The 25,461-nt window shown below is 37.9% G+C and overlaps 1 protein-coding gene and 1 pseudogene across 1 annotated transcript in view; one reads left to right on the forward strand and one right to left on the reverse strand.

Annotated features, from left to right (window-relative positions):
• The window catches only part of Kcnn2 (potassium calcium-activated channel subfamily N member 2), a 405,119-nt gene that overhangs the window by 136,492 nt on the left and 243,166 nt on the right, over nt 1-25,461 (forward strand). The window lies entirely within an intron of this gene.
• Nucleotides 3,982-4,516, reverse strand: LOC116087462 (annotated as a pseudogene).

The following is a 25,461-nucleotide window of genomic DNA, read 5'->3' on the forward strand; positions in this document are numbered from 1 at the left end:
AGGATTCTTGGTTTTCTCTTTATATTATCTATTGTTTGTGCTCTTGAGTTTCTAATGCACATATTTTGAAGCTAAACTCCATGTTTTAACATCATGAAGAACATTTTCTTAAGTTTGACTTTTAGTTGTTTAGGAGATAAAGAATTAATAGCAAACAGGTCCTATATGTGTTTATATATGAATGCATATGGGTACATATACATATGTATTTATATATGAATGCATATGTGTACATATACATATGTACTTGTTTTTTAAGTGAAGCTCAATTAATGTTTCATGTATATTTGATTATATAAAAACTCTAAATTATTGCATTAATGAGAAAGGGGGGAGCAGTAGGCCCTTTAAAATGATAGTAGAACCTGAGACTGAATGAGACAGCTACATATTTTGGAGCCAGGTAGGAAAGCTCCAGGAGAGATGCTGAAAGGATTGCGCTATGGGAACAGACCTGAGCCTGGGGAACCCTCCAAGCTAAGAAAGCCCCTAAGATTTAGGGGTTTAAGTTTAGATTGAATGCTAAGCACATAGTCATGTACACCAGCCTGCCACCACAGATAGACTTAAAAGTAAAAATAGGGCTGCAATACCCAATAGAAGTGAGAGTTTGATTTATAGCCAAGAGAGGACATTATCACTTGCATCACACAAAGAATTTTGTCTTTTTTCTATTAATTACTTTACTCACTTTACATCCTGGGCATAGAATCCTCCTCACACTCATAGACTCTCCCTCACACAGCTTCTCCTCCATCCCCTTCTTCTGTAAAAAGGGGAGGCCCCACTGGCTACCAACCTATCTTGGTACCCACTTCAAGTCACGGGGGACTAGGTACATCCTGTCCAACTGAGGCCAGAAAATACAGCCCAGTTAGGGGAGCAGGATCCACAGACAAGCAACAGAGTCAGAGACAGCCCCCTCTCCCGGAAATCTCCCTCCAGTTATTGTTGGAAGACAAAGCTGTACGTGTGCTACATATGTGGGGGAAGAGAGGCTCGGTCCAGCCCACGTATGCTCTTGGTTGGTGGTTCAATCTCTGGGAGCCCCCAAGGGTCGAGGAAGCTGACTCTGTAGATCTTCTTGTGGAGTCCTGATCTCCTCTGGGTCCTTCGATCCTTCCCCCAACTCTTCTACAAGACTGCTAGAGGTCCATCTAATGAATTCTGTCTTTCTTAAACAATACTTAATTCTTTGTGAGTTTAAAAATGGACTTTGAATACAATTCACCCACCCAACTCCTCTCATAACTACCCTTTACAGTAGACCCGGACTCCTTTCCACCCAACTTTGAGAATTCATTTTTTTTTTCGATTGTGCCTTTTAAATGTACTTATATAGGAAATAAGATTGTAAATGTTAACTTTGAAGCTGAAGCAGGACTCTTCATGTCTGAAAGATAGTCCTAGTGACAGGGTCAGGAGTAATGTGACCTGAGATAGTGACATTGATAGGCCCAGAAGTGCTCCTTCTAAGGCACACGGTAATGTTATAATTTATGTTGTTGGTGACCACTATGAACATAGCTTTTAGACTTTTATTTCTAAAAATTTTCTAAGTCAATGTAAATTAAGTTTTCTAGCCACAGTTTAAAAACTGTGACAGCCAATTAAGAAAAAAAATTAGGGTGAGCTGGTTGGCTGAATTTTTGTGTAATTAGGACAAGCAGTTTCTCCAGAGACAGGCAGCACTGATGCCCAAAATATTTCTTCTTCTGTGCATATATTCCCCCCAAATGCCTTGTTTTTCTAGTAGACTATTATAGGTAGACAGGGTTAAAGGAATTAGAACATTTGACTGGGCAAAAATAATTGAAATGTATTGAGTTGAAAGTATTAAATTCTATTAAAACATTTTTAAAGTAATATATCTGATTAAGTAGTGAATATATATATGTATATAAGTATATACATATATATATATATATATATATATATATATATATATATATATATATATATATATATATATATATATATATATACAGCAATGGAGAAAGTCAACAATTCAATTGAAAAAAAACTGGTCAGTATTTAAACAGACAACTTTCAGAAGACATAAATTAAAACTTTGCAAAGGAACATTAGTGGGGGGAGGACATCACTTATCATCAGAAAATGCAAAGCAAAATGACCATGTATAATCATCTCTAGTTAGAATTCATGTTAATTGGTACAGACAAGGGTAAAATGAAAGGAGAGCCTTTATCCAATTGGTAGGATTTCAGTTTTTATGGCCAGAATGGAAATCAGTACAGAGATTTTTGAAAAATGGTGACTATAAGTACTGCACTCATCAGCCAACCTAGAACTGGATTACATATACAAAGAAGATTATGCCTGAATGCCTGTATGTATTGCAACACTATTCTCAGTGGCCAGGAAATGGAATTATCCTAGTTATCCATGAACTGATGAATGGATAAATAAAGGCAGTACTTGTGTATAATGGGGTACTAGTCAGTCATTCAGAATGATGGCATCGTACTATCTATGACAAGGTTGATGGAACTCTAAGTCTCATGGGAAGTCAAAATAGTCAGTCATATGAAGACAGAAACAACATGTACTCATGCATGTGAAATACATAAAAGTTGATTTTCTCCACAGAGGAAAAGAGCAGTTTCCAGAGGCTAGGGATCATGAGGAAAAGGAAGAGATAGATAATTAAGAGTTCATTAGTGAATACTAAGTGCTGTTAGATAAGAGACATCAGCTCTGGTGTTCTATCCATTGTAGGGTGACTATAAATATCAATTATAGATTACATATATTACAAGAGCTAGGGGGAAATATATGAATCAATTTCACCTCAAATACATGATAAACGCCTTATAAGATAGAAATGTTCATTCTGATTGAAACATTAAGTGTATTGAAAACATAAGGTATCCCCATAATATGTTAATTTCCATGTTATTTATAAAAATATATCTCATGTATCATTTTAGTTGTTAGGTGCCCATAACTTATACTATATTCTAATGACAAATAATTATATAAAATTGTAGAAATTTTTGTATCATTATACCCTATTTTGGGGTAACCCAAAGAGCTGTGATTTGACCAGTCTTTTTAGTATTTTAAGTCAGGGGCAGAGTATGGCATGCAGGACTGCCTTGGAAAAGTTTAGGGCGCCTTGAGTAGAGACTTAGTAATCTTTTCTGATGAGGAAATAGAAGTCTTGAATATGCATGGTCCACAGATAGATCATGTTGTATATTCATGGTCCATATTTGGATCATTTATCTTTGTAAAGTTTGTAATAGTAATTTACAACTAAATATATTACAATAACTTGCTGAATAAATAGGGATGATCATACATCTTGATTCTATTTCTGAACGCTAAAACTATTAAGTTGATTAAACTAAAGAGTTACTTGTCTCCAAAAATAATCTCTGAATTTTTGTATATGGCTATCCAGTATTTCCATACATCCTACAGTCTTGGGACTTCATGTTTTACAAGATATTTTTCTGAGTGGTCATTCTATATTGGCATAATGAGTACTTCATAATAAAGATGTATTAACTCAGAGTTTCCCAAATTGTCTTGATTGACCTCTTTAGATGGACTCACTCTTTTAACTTTTAAAGAGTGCCTGATGAACAATCTTCTCATGTTCAAACATTCTTGTTATTTAGCCTTCCAGTGTCAGATTGTTTAATTGTGAAGGCCAGTTCAGATCAATTTATAATGATGGCTTAGAACACTGTGTGCAGAAAGATTCAAAGTCTTCATAAAACCTCATCAGGAAATACTTCTATGGTTGATTAACAGTGTGCACTATAAAGTAAGATGATTTTGAAGGAGAAAATGTTTATTACCAATGTTCTGGAAGGTTATAAATGACTCTTTTTTTTTTTTTAACAGAGGAAGTTTCCAGTAGGTATGTGGCCAGTTGATGATTTTATACTAAGAATTAGGGTGTAGGCTCCTTCACAGAATGTAAAACCTTTGCCTGAAACTTTCTGAACTTTATCTGGTGCTTTTTTTTTCACCTTTACTGTTAGGCACTGGAACATCTGGCTTCTCAACAGCTCTGGTATTGAGTCCTGATATCATTTTGTCTCTGATTGCTGTCACTGGAACCATCTTGAGATAGCTATCATATTTTGGATCCTTGGCTACAGTCAAGATATTTTCTGATGATACCTCCCTTTCCTGTGGTTGAGAGTCTTGTGTACGGTTGTGATGTGGTTGATCTGAACTGGTTTCAGAATGATGATTCATTTGTGACAGCAGTGACATTTAAAGGAGACGTGTTGACTGTGACATCCTCTAGGCCTGGGATAGAGGACAGCTTCCAATCTAAAATATTGAGAATTTGTTTTAATTTGTTGAATATGAAGAGAAAGGTATGCCAGGTTCTCCTCCAAACTGTGGAAAACTGGTCGAGAAAACTGCACAATGCATATGACAACTGACTTAGGAATGCCATGGTTATTTTCAATTGAATATCTGGCACTTTGATCATACATGGCCTTATAAGAGGAAGCTCATCCCCATTCATCGCCCCAACATGTGGGGAGCCGAGGGCTTTGGGCACAAACCCCTCTCAGAAAGGTAGAGCCTATTGCCAGTCTCAGAAATTATATTTCTTTCAGTTGCTTCTTTACTAGATGCATTAATCATCATCATCATCATCATCATCATCATCATCATCATCATCATCGTCATCGTAATTATCATCATCATCAACAGCAGCAGCAGCAGCAGCAGCAGCAGCTGGATTCTTGCCCTTTAAAATTGAGTTTACGCTGGGCGGTGGTGGCGCATACCTTTAATCCCAGCACTTGGGAGGCAGAGGCAGGTGGATTTCTGAGTTTGAGTCCAGCCTGGTTTACAGAGTGAGTTCCAGGATAGCCAGGGCTACACAGAGAAACCCTGTCTCGAAAAAGAAAAAACAAACAAACAAAAAATTGAGTTTACTTCTTATAACAGTCCATTCTTTATAAGTACCAGACAATTTGAATCCTTGATTATGCTCTCTTGTCAATATGTTCATATACAAATTCTAGATACTCTGATTACTCACCAAGTCTATGTGAAGCAGGAAACATATGGAAAAATCATGAAGATATAGGAAGGAAATCTTGAGAAAAAATTGTGACTCATCCTTTGGGGATCTGACTTGACTCTTCTGCAGAGAGGGTCCAGGAACAAACCTTACTAAATGAGACACTCTATGATCTTGAGCAAAGGTTTTGAAAAGATGCCAAAGGCTGTCAATATTTTATGCTTACGTAGGTCCAAAATTATATTTAACTCTGATCATTGCTCCATGTTTCCAAACCGTAAGCAAGACCCATCACAAATCCAGCTCACACTTTTGTTTAGGAGAAAATATTTTTCAGCTTTTGACATTGTTACAAATTACATTTTTTTGAGTGATTTCTTTTAAAAGGGAGTAACTTTTAGAGTATCATCAAAATCCTATATATACTCATTGTATCTAAGCATCATGCTTTCATGCAAAGCCCACAATTATCTTAGCTCCCCCTCCATCCTTCCCTTTCCCCTCCTTCCCTGTCTCTTTCTCCCACAGTCTCTCTCTCCTTTCCTCCCTCTCCCCGACTCCTCTCTGTCAGCACATTCGTTTCTACATTTAAAACATGCACCTTGCTTCCTATTGGCTCATCCTGAAATTCTTTGCTTCCTGGAAGATAAGAATTCAGGCTTGGCCTGGATGGAGACTGCTAGGGAAAAAGAATTCTTTAGGCTGCTGTGGGGAAAGGGGGTGACATAGGACATATTTTTTTGCCTTGATTCATGAAAGCAGCAATCATGGGAGTTTAGAAATTGGCCCATGGTCCTTTCTCTTGATGGTAAGAGTGGTGAGAGTTAGATATTCTGGAGCCAACCAACTCTGTCTTGGGTCTCCTGTGAGAACTACTTTTTTCATACATATATATATATATGTGTGTGTGTGTGTGTGTGTGTGTGTGTGTGTGTGTATGTACATATGTATATATGTATGGTATATGCCTATGTATGTGTATATTTGTCTTCTTTTTCATATATATGTCTGTGTGTGCATGTGTGTGTCTATATATATATACATATATATATATAATACATATGTGTATATATTACATATAGAACAAATATGTTAGGTATATAGTTGTCTTTACTGTTAAATTTCAGAAACACTGGCCTTTTCTCTGGTTTTGTTGTTGTTTGTTTTTTGTTTTTGTTTTTTAATTTGCCAATAGGAGTATTTGAGGCAATCATGATTAGACACAATGAAAATATAATAAGACTTTAATTTGCTCAGGAAACATTGAGTGTATTATTCAGAAAACTGCTTGTTTGTATATTTCTGCTTTCATCTCCATCTTCTTCATCACCCATTTGGTGGTGTACATTTTGATTTTTGTCCCATTCTTCCCTATTCTGTTAAAATCACTTGACATTTCCATGTGGTTCACTGACTTCATCAATTAAGCGTCTTTGCAGCAGCCCACAGTATGAATTGTAACTTGGCTAGAAGTTTTGATTTGGGGAAACCTATCCTTGCTGCATTTGTCTGATCTTATTTATGGCAGTCTACTTTTTTCCCCACAGAGACCTTGTCTCTTGTACTTTCCTGGGAGTGGAAAACAATCCTGCGAAGTTCATTCTGCATTCTACTCTGGGTTAGCATCAGGTGTTTAATTTCTCCTGACCCTTTCTCTCAGAAGGTATGCCTTTCCCTAGATCACAGTACTTCTCTTCCTTGCCATTGAAAATTGAAGCACCAGCATTTCCAATCAGAAGGGAAAGCTGACCTTGGCTTGCTCTTTGCACTCATAAGTGCCAGAAAGTCTTCTCAGAGGCACAGATTGGATCGAGAGACAAGAGCTCACGGCTTCTATTTAATTTCCAAATCTTTAGAATTTTATATAGTATGTTCTGCTTTGATCAGAAGTCATTTTTAAATTAATCTCTAGGACTTTTCTATCTGTGAACACATCACACTGAACTGAAGCATGGTAATACATTGGGGTACATATTGCTCATGGATTTCTCACACTGCCTGCAGGAATAAGGTTCCAACAGTGCACCCTGCTATTATTACCCTGAAAACTGTCAAGGCCTTAAGGATTTGGTGCATTTTGTGTAGATGTGAGAGGGGAGGTGCAGAAGAAGGAGGTGAGGACGAACCACTGTCTGCTTCTGCATACCTGAGGGAAGGCATGCAGAGCTGCCAGTCTGGTAAGAAGTAGGCTTCCCTGGATTGGGTTACGAAGCAGAGAATGGTCAAGGGAAGTAGTATTTTTCACTCTTTCCTTAAAAGTCCATTTTCATTTCATTAACTGACTCTTAGAAAAGCCTTTTTTTTTCAATTATCTCAATGAGCACTCAGCAGACTAAGCTATGACCTTATTTCAGGGGGTGTTGCAACAACATCTCTTTTCTGTCCACAGGAATATTCTTTCAAAACCTTTGTTTTCTCACTCCTCACAAAAGAGCAGAGGAGCATACCCAGAACCTGGTTTCAAAGTCACCCCACTTAGTCCTTTCCTGACCCCTGGAAATTGGGTTCTCTCTTTCATAAACATGAGTAACCTAACTGCCACTCTAAGCAAAGTAGCATGGTTGCTCTCCTGAGCAAGTTTATAAACTATGGAAGTCTGACATGTCCTTCGCTTCATTATTGCATCAATTATTTAATTTCACTATAAAACAGTTGAGGGTGAAAAGGATAATTAATGCAATTCAGCTTTCATGGTTTAAAAATTCCCTAATTTTAGTAAATGTTTTAATGGAACTCTAGCCGAAAAACTGAAAAAAAAAATTTATTGCCTTCATTATAAATGCCAAGTAGAACAAAATAATTACTCTGAAAACCCAAAATATTACATAAATGAGCCTTGATTATTTCATAGAAGCCATGCTCATTGTTAATCTATATGTTTAGTTTCCATCGTAACCAATATATATATGTGTGTGTGTGTGTGTGTGTGTGTGTGTATGTGTGTATTTATATTTACCTATATTTGTATATTTATTGTATCACTATTAATATGCACACACATCTTTCCACATTTCTAGAAGATCATATTTATGGGAAGAGTGGAAGTGAGGCTGTGTTGTGTAGTTTGACACAAACTAGACACAACTTGACACAAAATAGACTCCTGGGAGAAGGAACTCAACTGAGAACCTGCCTTCATCAAATGCAAATGAGGTCACAACTCTGGGGCATTTTCCTGATTAATGATTGATGTGGGAGGGCCCGGCCCACTGTAGGTGGTACCCACCCTGAGCTTGTTATCCTGGGTTACATAGATGAGAAGACTGGTCAAGCCAAGGACAGCAAGTCATTAAGCAGCCTTCTTCCATGCTTCTACTTTCTGGTCCTGCCTTGAGTTTCTGACCTGACTTCCAGAGATAATTAACTGTAACCTATAAGGTGAAATACCCCTTTCTTCCCCAGATTGCTTTTGTGTGTTGCTTTTAGCACAGCAATAGATAGAAAGCAAAGGAAGATAGGTGCTAAAGTACGTCCTTCTTGTGATTGTCATTCTTTCTGGAAGTGCTGTGTTGACTGTGAGGCCAGGGCTGACCTCAGTGTGAACTGTTCACTTCTTAAAGATTTAAATCTATACTGTGATGGGTTAGCATGTTTGAAACATCACTGAATGTGCATCAGAACAACTTTTTATTCCTTCTTATCTACGAAGATTGTAAGTCAGTTAACATTTTTCTGGAAAAGTGATATATTTCAGACCCAGAATTCTTTTTTGCTAATACTCCCAAGAACCATGAGGGAAGTGAATACAAAACAGGCTGGATGGTTTGCTGAAGATGCCCCACCGGCTCAGAAATCTAGTTAGTAAAATATGCAGAAGTAGTGTTGGGATGACATAAGGAACAGGATGCAGGTGAGGCTGCCTAAAATTGAATTGTTTTGAGTCAGTTCTAGCCCCTGATTGCATGAGGGGTATAACGGTACACATGTGAATCCCTGTAACCATGTAGGTCTATCTGTTTTCCTTCTGTCTTACTTTATTCTGCGGAGGTTTCCAGACATCTCCAGCGCATGGGCAGGCAGGAAGCAGAGCAAAGGCTGGAATAGAGAGTCTACAGCTAGTGTTTCTCACTGGGGGTGTCAGAAACTGATACATGCTGGACCTGGGGGGAAACAGCAGAACCTGGGACGAATGCTGTAGTTCCTGATCTCCTCGCTCGTTACCTGAGTGCTGTGGGTATAGTCAGGAACAGTCTGAAGCCCACCTTTTCCCGCAGGAAGTCTACACGCCAGGCAGAGAGGGGAAGGTTGAGAGCCTGGGACAAGCAGGAGCTAGTGTGATTGGGAATGAGTGCCAAGTACTAGAGGGGCTGGAGAAAAGTGTTCTTCAGGAATCTTAGGCATGGCTCTTTACAGCCTGCCCCATGGCAGATCTTTAATGAAGCAGCTCTCTGAGATGATCCTGGCTAGTTCATATGGATTTATTAGGGGTGGATGTAGGTACATACACTTTATTCAGAGATTATATGCCTCTTGGGGGGAGGGTGTGAAGGGGAAGGTCATTGGCTAAAGGCTTGGGGGTACTAAAATGCCTCATTAGCATGGGGAAGTTTTAAGAAATACCTTGTGCTAGCTGAATGGGTTCTTCCTGGGAGAAAGGAAGTTGAACCTGTAATCTTAACCAGGGCTACCTGACATTCTGCAGGTAGAGGTGTGGAGTTCTTTGAACTCCCAAGACAAGGTCAGAGAAGGAGAAGCCCTGCAAATGAAGGGAGCCCTCCATATAGCTCCAGAAGGCTATCCTGCCAGTGGTAGGCTATGACCTTAATTAGCACATATTTTTCCTTGAATTGTGGTGGTATCTAGTTATTCTTACATTTTCATCACTTACTACTCATATTTTTTATCCCTTGTTGTCCTTGTTTCAAAAGCTACTAATAGTGGCTGTTTACACACAGGTAGCCCAGTAGTTACAAAGGCAAGGGCAATGTCTAGTGTTTTGCTCCATTATCCTTGTCATTTTAAGATCTGTTTAGGATCCCTGTGATTTGTCCCATTAAACTTCAGGCCCAGATCTGAATTAACTCCATTCAGTACTCAGTTCACACATTAATTTTTTGTGTTGTATCTATTCATTTATCTGTCTGTCTATGTATGCACATACATATTATGTTATGCATGAATGTGTGTATTATGTCTATCTATCTATCTATCTATCTATCTATCTATCTATCTATCTATCTTTCCATCCATTTGCGTAAAAGTAATAACTCATTCATAAACCCAGAAACTAAAGTAAAAGCTAAAGTCTTAAAAGTAAAGACCTGGAAGGTGAGGGGAAAAGATTGAAGGAGCCAGACGGGTCAAGGACACAACAAGGAAATCTGTAGAATCGACTAATCTGAGCCCATAGAGGCTCACAGAGACTGGACTGCCAACCAGAGAGAATGCATGGGATAGACCTAGGCCCACTGCACATATGTAACTGTTATGCAGTTGGGTCTTCATGTGGGACTCCTAAAGCAGGAGCAGGGGCTAACTCTGACTACATTGCCTGCCCTTTTCCCTAAGTCTTGTTTAGCATCAATAGAAGATGTGCCTAGTCTTACTGCAACTTGAGATGCTCAAAGTGGTTGATATCCATGGGAGGCCATTGCTTTTCTGAGAGGGGGGGATTCAGGAAAGGGAGGTGAGATGGAGGAACTGGAAGGAGAGGAGTGAGGGGAAGCTGAGATCAAAATGTACTGTAAACAAATAACTTAATTAAAATATAAACATTAAAGGCCAACATTTACCTATCTACCATTTATCCCACCCCTGTCTCCTTAAGTCAGGCTCAATATCACATGCTGAAACACAGGATTATCATTAGCCTGTTTAATTTTTCTGTATCTTTTGTATATGTCCATATATTACATGTACATTAACATAAATGAACATATGCTTGTTTAAATTTATGAAGAACTTTATTGTGTTACACAGAATAGTTTAAGTTATTTTTTAAGGATACTTTGCTAGTTCATCATATACATATATAATATATAAATATATACTACCTCTTAAGTCATCAAATCTTCCATGAAAGACCACTATCCCAAGTGAGTATTTTGTATACTGTTGAAACAATGTAGCTATGAGTATCATTGGATATGTAGACGTGTGCAAGTGTTTCTCTTAGAGATCCACTCACTGGAGTGGGTTATGAGATGTTTGTCAATGTTTGCACACCCTCTCCATTCCAATATATCCGATGTGGGGTAAGAGAAGGAAGAGGTGGATTTCTGTGCAGATGTCCTGGTTCATGCATTGTATTGTTTAGATTTGTGAACACAACTTGCCATCAACTATAACCTATAAAACCCAAAGCGCAAATCTAGGAGTTGGTCTGACAATGCTTTATTATGATGTGATCACAGGGCTCACTTCCTTCAAGAGAAACAGGGACTTCAGTCTTGTAGTTATAAGTTATCACTCTATAATCCCTGAGGTTGTATCATCATAGGAAAAGATGGGTGTATATTTTAATCTTCAGCCAATTAAGCCTAAATGAGCTGTTACGCCATTTATCAAATTGAGTCACATAGTCTCCAGTGCAAGATAGACTAGGGTATATGAACGCCATATCGAATATTTTCACATGCTAAGTCTCTCTGGCATATATACCAAGTGCAAGAAATGCGTTTTTAAATGCAAGAAGGCAAAATGATCCCAGTAACTACACTTACAGCAGAATATCATAATTTTTACTGCCGTCATGAAAATTACCACTTTCCAAAAAACTTCCCAGCATGTTCTGTTTGTTTGCTTTCTGAAAAAATGTGTGACATCTCTATAAGGACTACTACTAACTCTCTTCTTTTAGGAAAGGAAGATAAGACATTGAACTTGCATTATTGGTCTTTATTGTATTATAATTGAAGCCTGAAATATAATTGCTCATGTCCTACCGTAGGGAGTAGATGTAGTTGTTTGTGTCAGCTTTGAATGTAAATCCTCTAGCCCAAGAGCTTATCAGCAAGAACAGTCAGCTTCATGCTTCATGACTGAGAATGCAGAGGCCCTCGCTCAGGAAGCATTTGCACGTTTCCCTGTGCTGTGCTGACGAAGGAGAACACCATGTACACGTGCCACCAGCCCTGTTCCTGACAATATTTGTTTTGACTTAATTTATTTTTGAGTTTGTTGATAATGTCCTTATCATCTGGTTACGGCCCTCTATTTCATCTGCTGGTGGTACCGCACACTCAATACGCTTCATTTTCTGAAACAACAGCAGATTTGATTTTTATGTTGATGATGATAGGGCAATGTGTAAAGACTGCATAGGAAACAACTGGAGCATTTTAGCAAGAGGCCACTGCTGAGCTTGTTGACTCTTTGGGGGGTGATTTTTGGTGACTCAAAATAACAAGGAGTGCCTGATGGAGAGAAGTTCATGCCTGGAAGGAAAATGGGGAAGATGTTTCAGCTACCAAAGCACAGATTAGATTATAAACCCAGTGATGTGGGATATGACTGACATTAGCAACCATATTAAAAAGCCATCAAGAGGGGCTGGGGTATAGTTTAGTGGTAAAGAATGAGTTCAGCCTCTAGCGGTACCCCTTCCAAAAGAAAACATTCCATAATGCTGGGGGGGGGGGAGGAGTAAGGCCAGAAAGGAGCTGCTTTTTGAAAATTTAGAAGGATATATTTAAGGGCTAACTCCTGTGTGAGTTGTTTTGAAAATACCACTCTGCAAAGGAAACGCTGGCTTTACTTCTTGGTGTAATTTTTAAATGAAGCCTAATTGAGTCATAATGAATCTGTGAATCAAAAACAGGGTGGTGGGAGTTACCATCTCCACTCATTCTGTGTTTCCTGTGGGAAGTAGCACAATAAAAGTTCTCTTTTGTCCCATCATTTGCCTTCTTCTTTTCCCTGCTTCTTCTGATGGCTACTCACCTGCCCATGCTGAGGAAGGTTCTCGGCAGTGTTAGCTGATTGAGTAACTCTCCGATGGTTTTCTTGTGGATCTTTGAACTTTTCTATCTTTTATGCTTTCAGTGTTTTCTAAGGAAACCTTAGGAGTTCTCTATTTCGTGCCACCGATGTTAAGCTTTGAGCTATCAGCTTTAAAGGGCAGACAATAATATGCAAAGGAGATATTAGGAAGGTGATTAGAGTTCAAAGCTGTCAAAACATTTGACTGAGAGAACTATATAGCAAAATTCAAGTTCATGCTGGTGATTTGAATAAAGATGGCCTCCATTGGTCTCCTAGAGTGGCACTATTAGGAGGTGTGGCCTTATCAAAAGAAGTATATCACTGTGGAGTTAGGTGTTGAGGTTTCAAACAGACCAACTGGCCTCAGTATCTACTCTCTCGCCCTTTTTCCCTTCCTGCTGCCTCCTGATACAGATGTAGAACTCTCAGCTATCTCTACAGCACCATGCATGCCTGCATGCTGCCATGCTTCCCACCATGAAAACAATGGACTAAATCTCTGAACTATAAGCCAGCCTGTGGTAGTTTGAATACGCTTGGTCCATAGGAAGTGGTAATACCAGTAAGTGTGGCTTTGTTGGAGGAAGTGTGTCACTGTGGGTAGTGGACTTTGAGGTCTTTACGCTCAAGCTCTACTTAGTGCAGAGGGAGCCTCCTCCTAGTTGCCTGCAAAAGAGTCTCTTTCTGGCTGCCTTTAGATCAAGGTGTAGAACTCTCGTGTCCTCTAGCAACATGTCTGCCATGCTTCCCGCCATGATGGTAATGGATGGAGCCTCTGAAACTGTAAGTCAGCCCCAATAAAATGTTTGCCATAGTAAGAGTTGCCTTGGTCATGATGTCTCTTCATAGAAATAGAAACCCTAACTACAATGCATGCACTATTTGAATTGTCCATAGAATAGAGAAAAAAAATCAAAATTTTTGTAATCTATTGATGAAAACATTGTAACTTTAATACCAAAACATCATGGAGCTAATACTCCCTAAGTTCAAGAAAGCTTACTTTTATTTCTAAATATTCATGGAAATTTTGAAAATCAAATGTGGATCATTATATAAATGAAATGGATAATCTAAAATAGCCATGTATTATTATAAAGAATAATAACCTATGAGTAATCAATCTTAGAAAAGCAAACATAATTCAAATAAACCATTCAAAATGTATTTCATAAAAATGTATATATTACAATTTTTCAATTATATTGTAAGATGAGAAGCACTGACAAAGTTCCAAATAAATTCTTACAAAATAATAAGAGGTGGAAGTTGCTTACATATGATAAGTTTGGTTATGTAAATGTTTATAGTAATATAATATACAATGTAAAATAAAAATAATGTAAACAATAAATGTTTTTAGGCTTCAAAAAAGAAAAGTTCTTTCAAAACCACTAAATGGCAATAATATATAGAAATATTTGCTTATGACAACTATTATCTAATAGCATTTTAGAGAATTATTAGCTCTTGTAATAATACAAAAATAACATGGACGAAGGAAACTTTACAAGGTCCAACCCTGATAAGAGGTACAGACAATCAATATCTGATGAGAGAGAGAGATTGAGTGTCCTCCAATGTCTGTGATAGGTTATCCGATCTCCAGAGGTCAGCCTTAGACACACGTATATACATAAGTAACACTAAATGGACTCAGTAGTTTGGGTATGTGTTTATGTCTGCATGTGTATGTTCACAAACACACACACACACATACACACATAAAATTTAAGAAAAGGTCATAAATTTGAAAAAGAGCAAGGTGGACGCAGGAGCAGTTGGAGGAGAAAGAAGAAAATACTATAAATATAGTCCTCAAGTATAATATTCTCAAAAAATATGAAAATTAATAAGTGTAAATATTTGAAAAGAATAAAAATTATTTACTGATAACATAATTATAATTATAACCTCAAATACTTAATTAAGAGCTTGCTTATATGCTGAATAACATAATTGCTCAAATGAATGGATAAAATAAAAATTAATAGCTTTTGTAAAATCCAGCAGAATCTAAAGAAAACCTTTTTACCCATTGAATTAAACTTCATTCTTATTATATAACTTCTTAATACTTGAATCAATTCTGGAATATTTTGGATTGCTGCAGTGCACTTAGAGTCTTGTGAAAGCACAAAAGTGTTTTGATGTTACTTTTATACACTTCAATTATTACATGTTATTTGGGAATAAAAAAAGCATGCATGCATGTTTATATTGATCCTGATCCAAAGATAAACAAACCATAAAACAAACATAAAAATATATGTGGAAAATATGCAGTATTAAAAATGTAATTGAGGACCCTGTGCTCAGTCCAATGGTTGGCTGCTAGCATCTGCCTCTGTATTTGTCAGGTTTTGACAGAGACAGCTATATCAGGCTTCTATGGAGGAGTTAGAGAAAGGACTGAAGGAGCTGAAGGGGTTTGCAACCCCATAGGAAGAATAACAATATCAACCAACCAGATGCCCTCACAGCTTCCAGGGACTAAACCACCAACAAAAAGAGTACGCATGGAGGGATCCATGGCTCCAGCTGCATATGTAGCAGAGGATGGCCTTGCCAGGGATCAATGGGAGGAGAGACCTTTGGTCCTGTGAAGGCTCAATGCCCCAGTGTAGGGGAATGCCAGGGGGAAGCAGAAGTGGGTGAGTGGGTAGGGGAACACCCTCATAGAAGCAGGGGGTAGGGGCATGGGATAGGGACTTTCTGGAGGGGAAACCAGGAAAGTGGATAATATTTGAAATGTAAATAAAGAAAATAGCCAATAAAAAATTGCAAAAACAAACAGACAGACAAAAAACACAACCATAATTGACTTCAAATAAAATGTAAGCATCAAGGTAGGGTTTGTTGTCACAAAACATCAGTCCTTCCAAAAGCATTGCATAATTTAATGTCATTCCATTTGGCATTTCAATGGATTCCTTTTGGAATAAGTAAGAATTATTTTAAATGATTCATATAATAAGCTGACTCTTCAAGGACAGCCAAAATTTCATGAATGTGAAAAGAAAGATGAGCATGTCTTAATAAAAATATAGATATATGCAAAGCTATTATATCATGACTTGTAAGAATACAAGTAAATAGACGACCAGACACTATTGTATTCTAAAGTTTTTGAAAGTATATTTGTGAAAAAGAAAAGCAACTTCTGAGTAAAGGTCAGGACTGAGCATTAGTGTCAGTGCTAGTGTTGTTTAAAAAGATTGTGTGACCGTTTTCCTCTTACCCAGCTAGCTCCCAAATAGTAGACTGGCCAATTATATTCATTTATCAAGCTTTAAGGGAACAACAGTATTACTCTATTTTAAACCTTTAAGCTAATCTGGCTACCCGCCAGCCCAAATTCCAGTGATACTTGCATTTTAGTGTTCATCTGGCTCTTTGTGAGTCAAGTGTTTTCACATGAAGTCTAGTGGACTCTCTCTGGGTGGAGAATCCCCTCTTCCTCTCTCTGGCTCCCTCCTCCCCTGGCTAGGAAAAAGTCCAGCCCTATTTTCTTCCCTGCTCAGACTTTGGTTCATCAGGTAGCTTTATTGACCAACCAGGAGATTCTCAGAATAAGGATTGCAACCAGATATGAGGGCTCAGAAGTCAGTATTCGAATAATACAAAGGCAGTCTTTACACAGGTCACAATATCATTATGCCTATAGGTTAAAGGGAGGTGGAGGAAAAACAGAGAGAGAAAGGCAAAGAAAAAGACAAGTTACTTTATGAATATATTTTGTCAGTGTAGAGAATAGAAGGAAAAAAGCAGCAGCAGCTGGATTCCTTGGGGAGAATGCAGCATAATGAGGGCTGATTATTAACTTTTGAAAACATTATTCATTGTGTCCTTTCCTCTGTTTCAACTAATCTCAGGAGAAGAAACATACGCTTTACAAAAACTGGCAAAAATTAGTCTTGATATGTTTTATCGAAGAAACATTTCTTTTCCTGCTCGTTAAAATACATATACATATATATGTATATATGTGTGTATATACATATATACATATGTATCTATACTTCATCAGATAAATCAGATCAGCCATATATTTTTTTCATCAAAATCTATTTAGTTACTTGGCTATACATTAATGAACAATAGTCTCTGCTTTAGTGAGAGGTGTCAGAACATACAAAATTAAACATTTCTTGGAACATATCTTATGCTGGACAATTGGCTCCTAAATCTAAGTCAATTAAATTGTGAATTAGAGGAAGGGTATTTTAAATCCTGAAGGAGAAAATAAAAGAGCATATGATCTCAATTAAACCATGTGGTATACCAGCTTCAGAGTATGTTTACTTGATATTACAAACAACAAAAGCAGATTTTGCTTTGGGTAGTAGAGAACATGAAGTGATCCAGCTTTTGTACAGATAAGCTCTATTACTACAAAGACATTTACATTCCTGTCATCAAGCTCTGTAGATCCCAGAAGAAAGAGTTCCATGGGGGTAACCAGAAGCCGAGTGGAGTCCGAGTCCATCCCAGAAGCCAAACCTGTCGTTTAGGTTAGCCACCTAAACTTAAAGGCAGGGAGAAAGCTGCTGAATGACACCCCCCCCCCAGTCCAGAAATGAAAACAACGTGGAAATAAGCTTCATGCTTTCATTGTTGCTTGTGCTGACTTCAGATTCCAGGGTCTCCTGAAAAGGAGAGGAGAGGGTGGACTGCGCTGTTTTCCTATAAGAACAGGACAGAAATAGACTCCTAGGTCTCATAAAAGTTCAAGTGTGGATGGTAATGCACAAGAAAGATGTTCAACTTGAGAGAGAGAAGAGGGGAGGGTAAAGAAACAGCTTTCCAAACAGGAAGGCAGCTGTGTTTCCTCAGTGCAGTCTCTGTAGGCAGCCACAGCTTACAGCCTCCAGGCTTTGCATTTATGTCTTCAAATAATGGTGTAATTTGAAGCTTTACTCATTGAGTTTAATTTTCGGGGTATGGGGCTCTAAATGACAACCAGAAGTTGCTTTCCTTGGTGGGTTTGCTTTTCATTTGAAACTATGCTTTTATTTAGGACTTCTGCAAACTCTTGATTGATTCCCTAACTTAATGGTATCTACACAGGTGTAACTGTTCCTTGAAATAAAGCAAAAACGTTAATGACTATCAAATTACTCAGTAAAAAAGCCAAGATATAGTGGGGCTCATAAAGCTTTAGCTGTTAAATCGACGTGTCAATTAAATTGCTCAGCCATTTGTGAACCAATTCACCAGACAAAAGTAGATACTGAGAAACCTATTTAAATCCTTCAAACAATGAGTGAAGATTAAAGTATCCAGGATAACTGGAACCAACATTCCATGAATAGTAAAAATAGGATACTATTCTGTCTCACTTAGACTTGTGGCTTCAGAAGTGGAGGATCCTCCTTGGGGGAAAAACAACCTCAGTAAATGCTCAAGTATTTTCTTGAGATAAAGATAGACCTAACACTAAAGATGCTAGGAAGAACTTGTTTGTATTTCATTTTATGTTATTTATGAGGCATGTCAAAGATTCAGATTCTCTGTCTCTGTCTCTGTCTTTGTCTCTGTCTCTCTCTTTCTGTGTCTTTCTTTTACTAGAATCTTTTTCTTTTTTAGTGAAAATATTTTTTCACACACAATCTATTTTGACCACATCTTCACGTCCGTTTTACAAATCCATCTCCTTGAAGATTCCTACGACCTTCCTACTCAGCCAGCAGCACTCCTTCCTCTCTCTTTACAAAACAAATAAGCAATTTTTAAAAGAATAAAAAAATCAAAACACAAAACAAAAGACACAAGAAACACACATATACACAAAAGCAAAACCCATCAAAACACAGAATCAGAAATCATAATGTACAAGCCAAAACTTTTTTAAAATGTCCCCCAAAAGCAATAAGAGACAAAAAAGTTCCCAAAATAACATATTTTGGTGGCCATCTACCACCATGCATGGGCCTACCCTCAAGAGCAGTTTATATTCCCAGTGAGACTCCCATAGTAAAAGCTAAATTTTCTTTCATAAGCAGTTGTCAACTGGAGATAGCTCCCTGGTTTGGGATGGGAGCTCATGTCTGCTTTATTTTCCTGGTTCTGGGAATCTGTCTGCCTTAGTCCTGTGCATGTTCCCACAGTGTCTGTGATCCATACGTGTGTCAGTCCTCCTGTGTTTTGAAGGCATTATTTCATTCAGATTATATGGAGCAGCAAGAACATTGTCAGCTTTTAGGTAGGCAAATAATTGCATTTCTAAAGTTTTAGAAGTGAAATATAGTGCCAAGGGCATTTTTCCATGCATATACATGGATATTATAATAATGTTTGGGAATCTATGAGCAAAATTGACTCACAAAAGTCTTATAAGTCTTATAACGATCTATTATTATGCCAAGTTGAATAAACGTCATCATAAAACACAAAGAACTTAATATTTTATATCATACCATTGAGTCTTACTTTTACATTTATTTGAAGACTCATTAAGTATTTATGATACACATCATGTCTGGGATATTTCCAAAGCTGACTGGCTTTTAACTTTCAACTGTTGCTTCCTTCCTTCATAAGCCTCCATAAAACAGTGCCTTTGTTGTCAAAGTTAGTAATTTCTGAGATCTAAAGTGATAAATTAGAAGAGTTTTCACTAAGAAGTTCAAGAAAATAACACTTTGGTTAGAGTATACTTTCTATGATATTCCCACTCTATATATGATAGGATTATATCACTCTTTAGTGAACAGGACAGGAATGGTCCAATGTCCATAATAATGGAATATCTGTGCCCACTGGCTAAAGATAAACTTACTCCTCTTACAATACTTCTCGCTACACATACATAACTAGACTTTGGACACTGTCTACTCACAAACACTCCAGAAAAGCCAATTACATTACAAATTTTCAAGAAGGCACTATACATTTTTTATCAATTAGATTTTGCACCTTTGTTCAGTTATTGGCAGCACCCTGATGTGATCAATACTGAAACTTAAGTTTAACACAAAGTAATATCTTTAATAATTTCTGGAGACATTTTTATCATGAGTTCTGTTCAAAGTAAATTTTAGCTCTACTTTAGATATCAAAAGGCTGACTGGAAAAATAATGTTGCTAACATTTTTTCAGTAGCCTAAACTTTCTCAGAACATGCACGCATAGACCCTTCTGTGATGGGCCACTGCTATGTTCATTGACTTGCATATAGCTTTTGTCTTATTTCCTTGGAAAAATGTATTGATGATGGCTACAGCCCTACACCAGTGTGTGTATATGTGTGTGTGTGTGTGAATTTTTATGTATCTCTCTGTGTATGTATGTGTATGTTTCTCTCTCTCTCTCTCTCTCTCTCTCTCTGTGTGTGTGTATGTGTGCGTGTGTGTGTGTGTGTGTGTGTGTGTGTGTGTGTGTGTGTATGGAAAGTGAATTGATATGGGTGAAGCTCAAGTTTTAGTTAAGGTTTTTTTTGATCACTGTGAGGTGACACCATGGTCACAGAAACTCTTATAAAGGAAATCATTTAATTAGTGCTGGCTTACAGTTTCAGAGGTTCAGTATATTTTCATCATGATGGAGAGCATGGCAGCATGCAGGCAGACATGATGCATGGAATTGAGAATTCTACATCTTGATACACAGGCAGCAGAATGAGACTGTGTACTACACCAGGTGTCACTTGAGCATATGAGACCTCAAAGCCTACTTCCACAGTGAAACGTGACCCCCAAAAAAGACCTCACCTATTCCAACAAAGCCACACCTCCTAATAGTGCTACTTCCTATGACTAAACATTCAAACTCAAGAGTCTATGAGAATCGTTTCTATTCAAACCACCACATTCCACTCCCTAGTTCCCCTAGGCTTATAGCCAAAATATAGTGCAAAAATGCTTTCAGTTCAACCTCAAAGGCCCCCAGAGGCTATATCATCCTCAGCATTGCTTAAAAGTCAAAAGTTCAAAGTCTCTTCAGAGATTAATGCAATCTCTTAAAGTGTAATCTCCTGAAAAATCAAAAACAAAAAGCAGATCATGTACTTCTAACAAGGTAGGGAAGTAAGCATAATGAAGAAGTCCAGGACCAATGCAAGACTTAAAACCAGCTGGCAAAACTCCAAACTCTGCATCTCCACTGTAACGTCAAAGTGTTCTTCAGATCTCCAACTCCTTTCAGCTTTGTTGACTGCAACATATGTCTTTCTCTTTGGGCTGTTTCCACTCCCTTTTAGCAACTTTCCTCGGGAAGTATCCCAAGGCTGTGGCATCTCCAACATTGTCAGGTTTCCAAGGTGATCCAGGCTTCATCTTAAGAGCTTCATCCACTGGCCTTCCTGGGCCTCCATACAAAGATACCCCCAACATAGACTTCAGTGACTTTTGTTAGTCACAAAGGGAGATTCCATAACTTCTTTCTTCTATCCTTGACTCTAAAGCCAGAATCACATGACCAAAGATGCCAAGTTCTGCTGCTTGCTGAAACTGGAACATTGCCCCTCATTCAAGTACATCTTCATTACTTTCTGTTTCCAAAGTTTTCCTTCATTGCCTAAGCTTGACTCTTCTGTAGAACAGGCTGCCCTTGAATTTAGAGGTACCCCAGCCTATGCCTTCTGAGTCCTGGGCTTAAAGCACCACCACCATACCTGGTTCTAAGCTTTTCCTTAATTCCTTGGAAGCTTAGCTGGGTAGGGTCTTGCCCTGAAGTCATCACTCCCATTTAACATAGGGCTCTTCTTTAGTTTGTTTATCTCCTTAAACATAGGATGCATCTTCAATTCCACTTTCTGGTGCCCCTTTTCTCCTGACCTGTATGTTTTGTAGTTTTACTTGCTCAGCTTGCTCCTTTTCATTTATACATCTTCATTAGAGTGAACACTAATAACCACATGACAGAGTCTGAACTAAGTGGTTTTGAGATTTCCTTGGTCAATACAATCAATCTAAACTCATCACTTTAAACTCAGCAGACTTTTCCAATGAGGGCAAAAAATAGCCACATTCTTAGCTAAAATAAAGTACAGTCTGTAGGCCACTGTATTAGTCAGGGTTCTCTAGAGTCACAGAACTTATAGATAGTCTTTATATAGTAAAGGAACTTGTTGATGACTTACACTCTGTAGTCCAACTCCCAACAATGGTCAGCAGCAGCTGTGAACGGAAGTCCAAGGATCTAAGAGTTCCTCAGTCCCACAAGGCAAGCAGACAAGAAGAGAGAAAGAGTAAAACTTTCTTCTTCCAATGTCCTTATATAAGTCTCCAGCGAAGGTGTGGCCGAGATTAAAGGTGTGTGCCACCATGCCTTTAATCCCAGATGACCTTGAACTAAGAGATCTCCCTATCTTAATCTTCTGGGATCCATAGCCACTATGCCTCAAGGTCTCCATGCCAAAATCGAGGTCACAAACTCGTATCTCTCAGCCTCCACATTAGGACCACAGGTGAGCCTTCCAATTGTGGATTGTAGTTCATTCCGGATATAGCCAAACTGACAACCAGGAATAGCCACTACAGCCACATACTAAAATTCTTCTCCTCTAAAACTTCTTGAGCCAGGCTCCTACAGTTCAAATTAACCTCAGCACCCTGCCTTCCATATTCCTACTAGTATGGCAACTTAAGACCTGCTAAGATTTTGTGTTTCAACTTAATACAAGCTAGAGTCCTCAGAGAGAAAGGAACCTCAGTTGAGGAAAAGACTCCACGAGTTCCAGCATTTTCTCAATTAGTGATCAATGCGAAGGGCTTAGGGCATTGTGGGTGGTGTCATCCCTGGGCAGATGGTCCTGGGTTGTACAAGAAAGCAGACTGAATAAGTCATTGGGAGCAAGCCAGTGAGCAGCACCAATCCATGGCTTTTGGATTAACTTCTGCCACCAGGATTTTCCCTTGTTGGTGTTCCTGTCCTAACCTCTTGCACTACTGAACAGCAATATGGATGTTTATGACAAATAAACCTTTTTTCTCCCCAATTTGCTTTTTGGTTGTGATGTTTTGTTGCAGTGATAGAAATCCTAACTAAGACAGTGCAGTTGTGAAATAAACTCCTGAGACCCAGGTTTCATGAGGAATTTATCAGATATGAGCTAAATTAAGTGCTTTAGGTTTGAGATAAGAATAGAGAAAAGGAGGTTGTTGCATTTCTCATATAAGTCAGTCCCAGCTTTAATTAAGAAGAAAGGATACAAACAGAAAATGATACAACTTGTCTTTACTTTGTACACTACTACTGGATAATAACGATGAGCATGGAAACTTAAAGTCATCATAATGCATAGTAAGAAAATCGTTTTTCCTCTTTTTAATACATTTTTGGTTCCTTAAAAAATTGATACAATGTATTATGATTATCTTCCCCCATCTCCTCCCAGACCTACTCCTCTCTTGTTTGTTTTGTTCCCCCTTTCCACCGTGATCTCCTTGAAGGATAATGTCTCATTGTAATATAAATGCCTATTTAGGGCTGAGGATTGCACAGTCTCTTATTCTCTGCACTTGTATGAGTTGTTGAGTCTCTGTGTTAATTACTATCTATAGCAAAAAAGAGCTTCCATAATCAGGATTGAGAGATGCATTAATCTGTGGGTATAAAAAGTCATTGGGAGCCAGTTTGATATGATGTCCATTTAGCAGATTAACATTAGTATATTCTCTCCTAGGGCCCAAGGCCTGTTTATCTCACATGTTTTCCCCTGATAGGAGTGCCAGGTGTGGGTTTCATCTTATGAAGTGGTCCTTCATGAGATAATTACTTTTCTCCCCTGGTACCATGCGTAGCAACTCCCAGCATTATGAAAAGTAGGATAAAACTTCCAAGTCAGAACATGCTTCAGTGTTCCATATTCAATATCTAGTATCTTCCACACATCGAGTCATACTATCAATTTCTAGAGGATAACGAAGAACATTGGCAATACCCTGTAATGTTTGTGGGTCTGTTATTTTACTGGTCAACAACTCCAGTATTGAGCTTCTAGCACTGGATTTTTTGTTTGTTAACCTCTGTTTCCTCATAGAGTCTTTGTCATCCCAATATAGGGTAATTTAATCTCCATATATATACATATGTATATGCATATATATGGAGAGACAGAGAGACCAAGAGACAGAGAGACAGAGAAAGAGTGTTTATTTATACATATACACCTATACACATATATACATATATACCTATATACCTACACACTTACCCTTGCACATATCACATATACCTATATACTATATACGTATATACACACTATGCAAATATACACAATACACTTGTATACCTCTATACATATACACCTATACACATACATTCACATACATCCATATATACACATACACCTATATATCTATGTGCATATACACATATATACATACATACATTTCTACATACATATACATGTAGATATATACATATAATATATGTGTGTATATTTCAGGAAGTGAGAAAATTATAATTTTCTAAGGATATTATAATTTTCCCATGAATCTTAACAATTTCACTAAAGTTTATTTGTCTTATAATCAAATATAAACACATAAAAATAAAAACCAGTAAAATATTTATTCATTATTCTATAATTTGAAATATTATGAATATTTAGAACCTGTGACTTTTTTTTATTTATAAGAAGTGTATTAGAATAGTCTGACATATGCTGCCCTTCTCATCATGTGCTTTAATATATGAAGCAAGCATCATTCAATGCCTCCACAGGGCATTCTGATCTCTGAGCATGGCTCATTTTCTGTGCTACTCTTTGCACTTCTAGCATCCTAAGATTGCTCTGAGAGCTCCTTCCATGCAATGTTTACAACCATTACTCTGGAAAGTCACTCATTCATTTGTAAATTCACCTTCACTGAGTTCTGGAAGTAAATCAGAGTCTCTGGGACACTGACACGGCCATTAGTCTAATTCCATTTATTTCCCATCCACATTGATTTCAAGCATTACCATTTTCCATTGCTTGGTTGTAACCTTATCTATGTTGATCATTTCCTATTATTAATAATTATATTTTACTGGGAGAACCTGAGGAGGAGGGCAACACTGTAGAAGGACCAGCAGTCTCAATTAACCTGGACCCCCAAGAGCTCTCAAACATGGGACCACCAAACAGGCAGCATACACCAGCTAATATGAGGCCCCCAACACATATACAGCAGAGGACTGTCTGGTCTGGGTTCAATGAGAGAAGATGCACCTAATTCTCAAAAGACAGGAGGCTCCAGGGAATTTATGGGTCTGATTGAGTGGGGGGTGGAGGGTGGGGACATCCTCGAGGAGACAGGGGTCGGGAGGAGGTATGGGATGTGGAACAGTAGGAGGATGGACTGGGATAGGGGAATAAAGTCTGGAGTGTAAAATAAATAAATAGATGACAAAAAAAGACAGAAAAGATGCAACAATTTTATCTTTTAACATCCTTTGTATAAATAAATACTACAAAACTGAAATAAATACTATAAAACAAAGCCCATGGCATACAAAAAAATGCAAATCAAAACAACTCTGAGATTCCACCTCACACCAGTCAGATTGGCTAGGATAAAAAACTC

This window comes from Mastomys coucha, unplaced genomic scaffold (genome assembly GCF_008632895.1).
Source record: "Mastomys coucha isolate ucsf_1 unplaced genomic scaffold, UCSF_Mcou_1 pScaffold13, whole genome shotgun sequence".
Taxonomy (NCBI): domain Eukaryota; kingdom Metazoa; phylum Chordata; class Mammalia; order Rodentia; family Muridae; genus Mastomys; species Mastomys coucha.